Source organism: Lissotriton vulgaris, chromosome 4_1 (assembly GCF_964263255.1).
Source record: "Lissotriton vulgaris chromosome 4_1, aLisVul1.2, whole genome shotgun sequence".
NCBI classification, from domain to species: Eukaryota; Metazoa; Chordata; class Amphibia; order Caudata; family Salamandridae; genus Lissotriton; species Lissotriton vulgaris.
The window spans coordinates 1278815260-1278825929 of record NC_141691.1 but is presented as its reverse complement, the minus strand read 5'-3'; the positions used below and the strand labels follow the sequence as shown (position 1 = coordinate 1278825929).

Here is a 10670-nt window from a genome sequence, read left to right as displayed (position 1 = left end):
AAAGCAATTTCACAGATAAAAATCATCGATTCGCGATTAATGTAAAAAAAGTTTACAGTTCAATACATTTACATTATCAAAAAGGCGGCATAGGGAAACCCTCAGCGTTTCACATAATACATCGGAGTTCTACTTTATCAGAGCGATTGAATACATTTTTTTTTTTACAAATTCAGCCTATGTCTAAAAATACATTTCAAGAATTTAACTATGTACTTCGATGTCCATTCCTCCTCGAAAAACTGCAAATGTAACAAGGCTGGGCGGCATCTTCTGATGCCCATAGGTTTTAGCAAGGGGAGCAGCCCGATCTTTCTATGCTCGTTATAAAATTAGCAGAAGAAGAAGGTGCGAATGGTTGCCTGAGTAGAGATCTCATCAAACGGGCAGGATGGTAATACTGGGTCCCAATTATTTCTCATTGGGAAGGCAGCCAAAAGGTGAAAGAGATTTAGCCTGAACCTAGTCAGCAGAAATCTCTCAAAAATAGTAAAATCATAAGTCAAATATGGCTGGATTAAAAAAGTAGTTTAGACCGCCATAGAGTGTTGGACAGAAGTTTTAATAGCTTCTTTAGTAATTCGTAATTCTTCTAAATGAATAAGGGAGATCGCTTTTAATGTATTCCTCGATATTTCCCGGATCAAACATAAATAATGTTTTCCTAGTCCTAAATCATTCAGAAAGTTTTTTATATAGGACAGCCATCCGATTTTATGTGAATAATCCAGGGACATACTGTCTGCAATTATTTGTTGTGTAAACACATTTTTTTCTGACGACCAAATTCGATGCCAAAGAAGAAGTGGTTGAATTTTGACTAGGTCTAATAAATAGGGAATCCCAATTCCACATGGCATGAGAAAGTGGACACACTCTTTGGTACCGCTAATAGGAATCTTAAAAAGGCATTCTCAGCCACTTGTAAAGCACTGGTGTTTGCATACCCCCATACTCCAGCTCCGTATAGGGCTATTGCCTGCATTTGGCTCTATAGATCTTTAGCAATTCCACAGGCGGCCTCTTGCCCAATTTTTGAGAAAAGTTTATGAGGGCTGTAATGGCTCTTATGAGATGGAGTTTTCTGGACTCAATCGCGGGTTTCCAGTTTAATTTTTGATCAATAATAATTCCCAGGTATGGGTATTGATCTGTGGTTGCAAGTTTCTCCTTGTTAGATAAATGTCTTTTACCACTATTTTCGCTGGTCCTGCTATCATTACATAGGTTTTTTAATGTTTATATGTAAATCCAGCTTTTCCATGAATTCTGAGTATCCATCCAGCGCCTTCTGGAGTTCACGAGGGGTGCGCGCCAGTATCACAGCGTCATCCGCGTAGAGCAGAGCGGGTATCGGGCGTTTTTTTATTTGTGGAAGATCCTGGCCCCCCTTCAACATGGCCGTCTCCAGGCCATTGGTATAAAGTGTGAACAGTAAGGGGGCCAGGACACAACCTTGCCGAACTCCTCGCTCTACTCTAAATTTGTGCAGACAACTCACCCTTTACCCCGAACCTCATCCTAGCTGAGGCATTGGAGTATAGTTCTCGCAAAAAATCCACCAATGGTGAGTCAACCCCCATTGCTATTAGTACAGACCAGAGTTTAGCATGGGAAACGCAGTCGAAAGCTGCAGACAGATTGACGTATACCATGTACAATCTGCCCAGCTTCGCACATACGTATTTACCCAATAACATGGTCAGGTTTAGGGTTTGTTCGGTTGTTCTGAGTCCCTCCCGAAACCCAAATTGGAGGTCCGTGAAGACCGTGCCATCATGCGCCCACCGCTGGAGACGCTCAAGGACAACTCTACCTGCCACTTTACCCAGGGAATCCAGCAGTGAGATCGGACGATAGCAAGATACCTCCTGGCGGTCTTGAAGATAGGGACCATGATTGATTTAGTCCAGGAGTCCAGCAAACCCACCTCCGTCACTGCCTTAAATACCCTAGTCAGCATTGGGGCCCATAAATCCAAATAAGATTTGAATAGATCTATAGGAACCCCATCTGGGCCAGGTGCCTTGCCGTTTTCACTTGCTTTTAGGGCCTGGAGTACCTCATTGATGGTAAATTCTAGTGTAATTGGGTAACTCAATTCGGGGAGGATGATAGTAGAACCTGAATCTCCTCCCGTGTCAGCTGAACCTTTCTCAAAGATCTTTGTAAAATGTGCCACCTATACTGATTCATCAATGGCCACGTCTAAGGTGGGCAAATTTTTAAGATCAGCTAAAAAAGGGGATTTAATCACTGTCCAGAACGCTGCACTGTTTTTATCGGTGCAACTTTTGTGTAGCTGATCCCATAGAGCCTGTTTTAATTCAGTTTTCCTCTCATTTAATGCAATGTTATAATCCCTCCTAAGGTTTGCTATTTCTTGTGCCACTCTGTTAGTTTTTTGTAGTGCTATTTTTAATTTAAAATGTGCTGCCGTACATCTGTGATTGAACCACCCTACTCTCTTCGGTTGGCTATTTTTTTATTTAACCAGAAGTAATTTGTTTATTGTTTTTAAAATCACCTTAAAATTGCTGAAAACTTCCTCATTTGGAACTGACAGATCTAAGCATTTGGCAATTGAGGAGTAAGCTGTTTTTATAAATTTCTTTGTTATATCTAAGGGGTCGACTTTCTCCCATTTTATGGAAAATCCATTTATTCTATCCAAATGCAGAGCATTTTGTCTCAGTGACCTAGCTATAGTTTGCCTAGTTTGGTGGTAAAATGAGCGACATTGTAGGCTAAGGGCACAGTGATCACTTAAAGTGTTAATCAATGTAGCAAAGCTAATAACACGATTGGCCAACAATTTTTAAATCAAGATGAAATCTATCGTAGTCTGACTCCCCCTCCCAAGAAATGTTATGTTTAACTGCTGGCCGATATCATTCATTTTATTAGCAATTACAAGGTCCAGGTCGGAGAGGATTTCATTTAAATAGTTTCCAGGACTTGAATGGAGGAAGTGGGGTATGGGTTCTTCATTTTCATCCACTATCCCGCACAGGTTACTGGTGCTATGTTGACATGGGTGTTGATTGAAATCCCCCCCCCTGAGATAATAATTGCCTCTGCCCTACCCCAAAAACCCTTTGTCAGAGAGGATAATTTATGGCGCAATCTACACAGAACCTTCAGCAACTCTCCTTCTGATAGGTTATTATAGAAATTTTGCAGAAGGACAGTGTCCTTGCTATTAAAGCAGAGAGTGAGTAACTGGTAGTTTACTTCCAGTTCTACTGATGTTATTTTCACCCCCCCTATTGTGTTTGCTATAAATATACTTAAACCACCTTTAGCCCTACCAGATGCTACAGCTAGTGCAGGTGAAAAATAGGTTTTATAGCCAACCAGGTGGATTTCATTGGTAGACCAAGTCTCCTGGAGACAAATTATGTTATGGTTCTGAAGAAAATTCAATCCAGTACCCTCTTCTACCTTGGGACGGAGGCCGGCTATATTCCAAAAAAGAAACTTTATCAAGGGGCGTTCAGTGGCTAAAATATTGTCCAAAGGTGTGGTAGACCGAACTATCTGTAGATCGTCGGTCATACCAAGTTCCACCATATTTTCTGGGGCAGTGGTGGAAGGAACGGCGCCCAAAAGCGTAAAAACTTTATCGCCGGTTACAACACTACCTCTCACAGTTTCTGTGCAAATTAATTCCAGTAAAAAGGTATCGACCCGCGCTGGGTTAGATTGATTACCTGCCGTACAAAGTGATGGAAGTTCTGGAGTTAGGGACTGTTTTAGATTAAAGTTGTCCCCAATGACCTGGTTGTGAAGTCAATCAACTTCTTCCAGCCCAGAAAGCATCGAGAAGTGATTAAAGGTGAGGACGTTAAAACCAAAACATTATGTACTAGGCACATTTGGGGCCCGGGATCTTAAAGGATGTGCCAGCAATGATTGTGGGTAAAAATAGCTTAGATCATGTGTGGAAATGTCTTCCCTACCTCCCACGATATACCAGTCAAAAATGTGTCTTACTACTCTTCGGTCCCTAAAATTAACGATGATGACGTCCCCCCTTCAATCCTTTGGACAATTCCCCACCCAACCCAGTCGCCTTACATTGAGGATTTCTCCATTAATGTTTGGAGGTAAAGGTCTATTTTTACTCAGCCAATGTATCACTTTGTTTTTTAACTGCTGATGGTTCTCTGTTATTTCCTCCACTAATTCCAGGACCCCAGTCAAGACCGCAACGTAGGGTACAGCCTCGGGTGGCAGATCAATTTTTTCCAGGTTTTCTCTTCGACGCTTATTAGGGAGAGGGGACCCAGTAGCAATTGTTTGTTGAGCCCTGGTAATAAAACTGTCTAAGGTCCCCCTGACTGAATCACTCACAAAGGAAGACCTTCCTGTACTGCTACGTAAACTCATGCTCCCTTTAATAACTTCCACGGTGAGACAGAGTTCAGGAGCAGCAAATAAAGCGGGGGTATGAAAGTTCTTAAATGGACATCGCAGCTTAGTGCGAGTAAGAATTACGCTATAAACGCGGGCTATAGATAGAACAGCTAGTTAAGCAAAATCACAAGCTAATTACAAAATACAGTGTTCTTACTTCAAGTGTCCCAGGACAAATGTTAGTAGGGTGGCCCAGCCCAGCCTTGGTCAGCCCCAGACGGCCACAGACGTCCCATCCTTTGCCCGGGCTTAGCCCGGCAACCGCCCGCGCGCGTCCCGCGAAACGCGGAAGTAGGTGCAAATATATACAGGAAGATGGAGGGCGGGAAGAGGCCCCAGCTCTGGAGGTGAAGAGCGCACTATGACTGCTGGTCCTCGCAGTCCCACTCAGGATGTTCAGCTGCTGCCCCAAATCGGCTCAATGTCCCAGAGCACTGACGGTGGCAATTCCAGTAAAATGCACAGGATAAGCACAATTAAAAAGCAAGTTTGCCCTCAGACTCGGCTGCGAGCGGCTCCCGCAGAGCGGGGGCAGCGAGTCGTTTTAAGCTGCTGGGAGGTGGAGGGCGAGAAGAGGCCCCAGCTGCGGCGGTGAAGAGCGCGCTATGACTGCTGGTCCTCGCAGTCCCGCTCAGGATGTTCAGCTGCTGCCCCAAATCGGCACAATGTCCCAGAGCACTGAAGGTTGCAATCCCAGTAAAATGCACAGGATAAGCACAATTAAAAAGAAAGTTTGCCCTCAGACTCGGCTGTAGATATATCTTCCCACCAAATTCTTTTACCAGCTAGGGTTACTAGGAAAGTCCCATGAAATTGATTGCTGCTTTCATGAAGTCTGGAAACAGATTCTAACTCGCTCATACAGGTACTCACACATCCACTCACTTATCTATACACCCAGTCATACACCTGTTCACTCACCCATATAGGCAGTTACACAGCCACTGAGTCACTCATTCAGGCACTACTGCATCGTCTCACTCACTGATATAGGCACTCATGCACCCTTTCTGTTATACATAAAGGAATCAAAACAGATACTCCCCCATACAAGCATTCATACAGATTCATATCCACGCACCTCTCATGTACCCAGTCATTCTCCTATACAGTCGCTGACAGATGCACTAACTCACTGATACAGGTAATCTACTACACACTCAGTGGACTTGGGCAGCCACTCACACAACCCATTAGTGACTCTTGCAACCACTAACACACCCACTCACTCAGTCACACAGCCACGTAGCACCCTCTTAGTCACTCAAATAGGCACTCATGCGCCCACTGTTTATACATACACCCACTCATGCGACCAGTCACACAATTTCTTTCTTAAATTCCAACAAAAAACTTTTTTAAAAATATTTTTGGGGATTTTATTTGTTTCCATTTTATTTCTTGAGAAAAAATGGAAACGCCCTTTGGGACAACAAGTGCATAAAAACAAAAAGTGCTCAGCTCATTCAAATAAAATTAACAATTGTGTGCATTAATAATTTGCAAAAGAGTAGAAACAGCTTGTTTGCCTACACTAAAGATTATTCTGCACCTTGGGCACAAAATACCAACTTTCCCAAACTCTGGGAGAATGTTTGGAACACTCCAGCTGCAGATGATGTTCCTGCTTCTCCTTCTGCCCCAGCAGAACTTCCTTGCTGGCTTTTTAATCTTTGTATTTAAGCTCTAGCCAGATGAGTCGCTTGGATGGTTCTTAAATGCTTGTACATGCTAGATGTACCACAATAGTCATTTTTTATGCTGCCTCATGACAGAACTTTTTGACAGATAGTGCACGTCACTTTCTGCGTGTTTACTTTTTTTCACCTTCCAGAATAGAAAAAAACAATACTTTCCTTTCTTTTTATTGGAATCTCTTCCTCTTCCTTCAACCATTCTCTTTTTGCTCTCCTAGATTTTCTGGAGCAGATGCCATCCACAATAGCTTGGAAAAAACAAACAAAAACACCAATCCAAAACACAAAATTGTGACTGCCTATAGAAAGTGTGAAAACTCACAGCTAGTCCTAACACATGGAGGAAAGGGATGGGACCTTCCTGTATTCATGACAGTAAGGTCTGTAACTTATCGCATCTTTTTGTTTCTGTGTCACATGGGACGTACTTCGCCAGTGCGGCTCCGGCATGTTGCGACTTCATATAATGCTTTAAACTATTGTTTTCAGTCCATTAGGGAACCTCTTTACTTGAAGAAAACCTTAAAAGTGTCTATATATGTGTTTTAGTACTGTAAAAAAAATGCCAGAGTTGCATCCCCAGCACGACGGTGCATGACGGCATTGTGACACCCTAAAAACTATTAAAATGGCCATTAAAATGTTTTACCTATTTTTTATAATATTTTCCTTACCATAGTACTAATCCTCTTACCTTAAACTAAACCTTTAAAATGCCTATATACGTTACTACTATAAAAATTACACTGGGTTGAGTACCCACTGCGACAGGTCATGACGGGGCGTGCCTCCTAATTAAAAACAAAATAGCATACATTTAAGCAACATAATAAGGTACATACCTCACAACCATCCATGCTTGCCAAGATAATGGGCAGCATACCAAAACATCCCACAATGCTCATCCTGCCACATTTGTTGTGTTCTTGATGATGAGTGACATGACCACGACTCCACCAAGCAAAAAGCACTTTATTTATATATTTAAAAGGAAGAAAAATTGTTTGGTGTATATTTACATCTTCGTACTCTACTGGTCTTTACTAAAATAACACTCATATTATGAGAATTGCCTGTATAAAGACAGGTAAGAAAAAATCACAGTGCCAAAACACCATGGACATAGCAACCTGAGTGTAAGTTTGTAGTGTTACATCCCACAAAAATAATGTATTTTAAGGTAAGTAGTTGGCTACACCATCACAATCTTTTTGAGCAAGATACACCCCTACAAAAACATACAGAAGGCCACTATTGTCATTTCCTTCTACACCATTACATAGCTGTACTGCTGAATAAATACTGTCCATTTAACCAAGGAGGTAACACCTACTAATTAACCACTCTAAACTTCCCAATTTGGGTAGATATTTTGTGTACAAATCTGCACTCTTTCTGTTAAAGGAGCTGGTGCATTTTGATAGTGACCCAGTCAGTGACACAGCTACTACCACACACATATGCACAAAGACATAAAGATGAAAAAACCTCAGCAGTTAACTGAGAAAAACAAAAGTTAGTGGCATCTTATCTGATGTTCTGCCACTCCGAAAAACTGGAGTCCTTCAGTTTGTCGTACTCCGATTCTATAGAAACACTCTTCTTTCTGACTTTCTCTTCCAGCGCCGGGTCAAGCTTTCCTCGCAGCTTCTGGGCATCGTATCTTATCTGAGTGAACTCCCGAAGGCCAAAGGAGCCACCAACAATGAGTAAGAACATAGGAAGACAATGTCAAAGCATCTTATTCTTTTGAAGTGCGTGCCGCACCCCAGCAAACATGTCTGCCAGCTAATTAGGCTTCCAGGGAGACGAGAGGAACACCTCGTAAGCCAAATTGAGATCTCAAGTCCGCAACCATGAGCAGTAAGTCAAATTGAGATCTCCGGTCCGCAACCTATATAAAACCTTCAATTTCACTAAAAGCCCAAAGGTTACAGGGACATTATAGCTAAGGAATAGAATTAAAAAGCCTCCGGTCAGAACCTCACTAAAAAACACAAAGGTTACAGGGACCTTACAGTTAGGCTCTTACAAAACCATAGAAATTCAGCAGTTATAGTTACCTGAGCTAACTATAACTTATGCCCTGGCAATTCACTTAATAGGACCACACAATCGGTTACTGGAAATCCTTGCAGCAAAAGGCATCCGGGAAAAAGCATTAGGGTGGCTGCGATCTTTTATGCAGGACAGAACACAATCAGTACACATGGGCGACTTCTCATCCCCTCCCCGGAACATCAAGCATGTGTCCCACAAGGGGCCTCATTGAGCCCAACACTGTTCAATGTGTTTGTCTCCTCGTTGGCTGAAATAGGAAGAAAGTGGGGTGTCGATATCTGTTCTTATGCAGACGACACCCAGCTGATGATTATATAGGTGAGGAAGATGACCCAAAGGATAGGCTACTAAACTGCCTCACTGAACTAGCTAACTGGATGCATAGTCACTGCCTAAAGCTAAACGCAGATAAGTCCGAAATACTCCTGTTCGGCAGACACATACAGTTATGGGACAGCAGCTGGTGGCCCATAACCTTGGGTACCCCTCCCAGCCCGACAACGACAGCAAAGAATTTAGGTGTGACTCTGGACAACACTCTGTCAATGAAAACCCATGTATCAATAATCTGTGGTAAAGGCTTTACATTATTGAAAATGCTCAGAAGAGTCTTTCCATGGATTCCTACTTAGTGCAGAAAGATCCTAGTCCAGTCCCTACTGATGAGTAGGCTGGACTATGGAAACTCCCTGTTCGGGGCAATGGCTGACTATCTCTGTGCCAAATTACAGGTTGTACAGAACGCTGCGGCAAAGGCAATTTGCAACAAAAGGAAATACGACCCAGCCAAGAGTTGCATGAGAGAGCTCCACTGGCTCCACTGGCTGCCAATGAGACAAAGAGCTACCTTTAAACTACTGTGCATAACGCATAGAGCACTGCACAACACAGGCCCACATATTTTAAAAAACAAAATCAAATTCTATGCACCATCCAAGAACTTACGCTCTCAAACAACAGCGAGAGCAAGAACTACCCGTGTGAAGACAGCTAGGATGGGTGGACGGGCCTTCTCCCACCTGGCAGCAACCAGCTGAAACGAGCTGCCCCTGATTCTCAGACTGACGGACTGTCACCTTTCCTTCAGGAAGCAATTGAAAACATTTCTCTTCCGCAAGTCGGACTAAAAGAACGACTCTGTTATTTGCTTACCACCTTTTACTGATACTATAGCACCGTGATATCCTACTCAGGATGATTGTTTGCGCTTTATAAGCACCATTAACATTAACATTACATCACTTATCACATGGTCAGTAACATAACTAATGACATCATTTACAGAACCACTCCAACTTCCACTCACACCCCTATATAACCTCTAATACACCAAATAACACATTCACATGACCCACTCAGATACCCATTCACAGACCCATACAACCACTCACTTATTCATTGAGACACTCACATATTCAATCACTCACTCATACTTGCACTTGTAGAACCACACACTCAACCGTACTGTTACTTATGCACCCACTTATTCACGAATACAGGCACTCGCACACCTACTCACTTACCCAAACAGCCTCTCAACACAACCATTTACTCATCCATACAAGCACTCACACACTCACTAACACATCCCCACACAACCACTTACCTACCCTTTCCCATATCCATACAATCATTCTGGCATCTACGCACTCACCCATACAGCCATTCACACAGACACTTTCTCTCCATTACAACCACTCGCACACCAACTCACTTAACCAAGCACCCACTCAAACAGTGCCTCATTCACCCATACAGCCACTTAACCACCCAGTCACTCACCCATACAGTCACTCACACAGTTACTCAGTCACATCTATTCAGACACCCACTCACTCACCACACAGCCACTCACACATCCAAACATCCACCCATATAGCCACTCACAGGGCCAGTCACTCACCTATATAGACACTCACATACTCACTCACTCACCAATACTACCCACACAGCCACCCACTTCCCCATTCAGCTACTCACACCCACTTATTTACCCATACAGCTATTCACACGCTCACTTATCTACCCATACAGCCACCCAAACACTCACTCACACATTCAAACAGTCACTCAGGTACCCACATAATATATGATAGAAATGATATCACTCTTTAACCCTTTGCGTGCGTCGGACTGCCCCCGGCCGGCCGACGTCGCGGTGGGCAGGTGCGGAGGATGACTGGGCGCCGTCCTGATCATGCCCAGTCATAAATCACCCGCACCGTGGAAGAATTCCAGCCACGGTCTACGGGTTAGTAGTATTTATTTATTTATTTTGAAAGTTTATATAGCGCGAAAAGAACCTTGCGGGTATCAGAGCGCTTTACAGGAAAGATTTAAGGAACAGATAAAAAGATAGCAGAAAATATATTAGTGAAGTCTATTACACAGTAATAGCTAAAAACAGCTAATAGATATATTACAAGGTTATATACATAGTTTTTAGAAACATTTAGCCCTAAGAAAAGAGTTAAATTCTTGTTGAGAGAGGTC

The 10670-nt window shown here is 42.9% G+C and overlaps 1 pseudogene; it reads right to left on the bottom strand.

Annotated features, from left to right (window-relative positions):
* Positions 1–7643: 7643 nt before the first annotated feature.
* Positions 7644–8006, bottom strand: LOC147723131 (cytochrome c oxidase assembly protein COX16 homolog, mitochondrial pseudogene; annotated as a pseudogene).
* Between the last annotated feature and the right edge of the window lie 2664 nt (positions 8007–10670).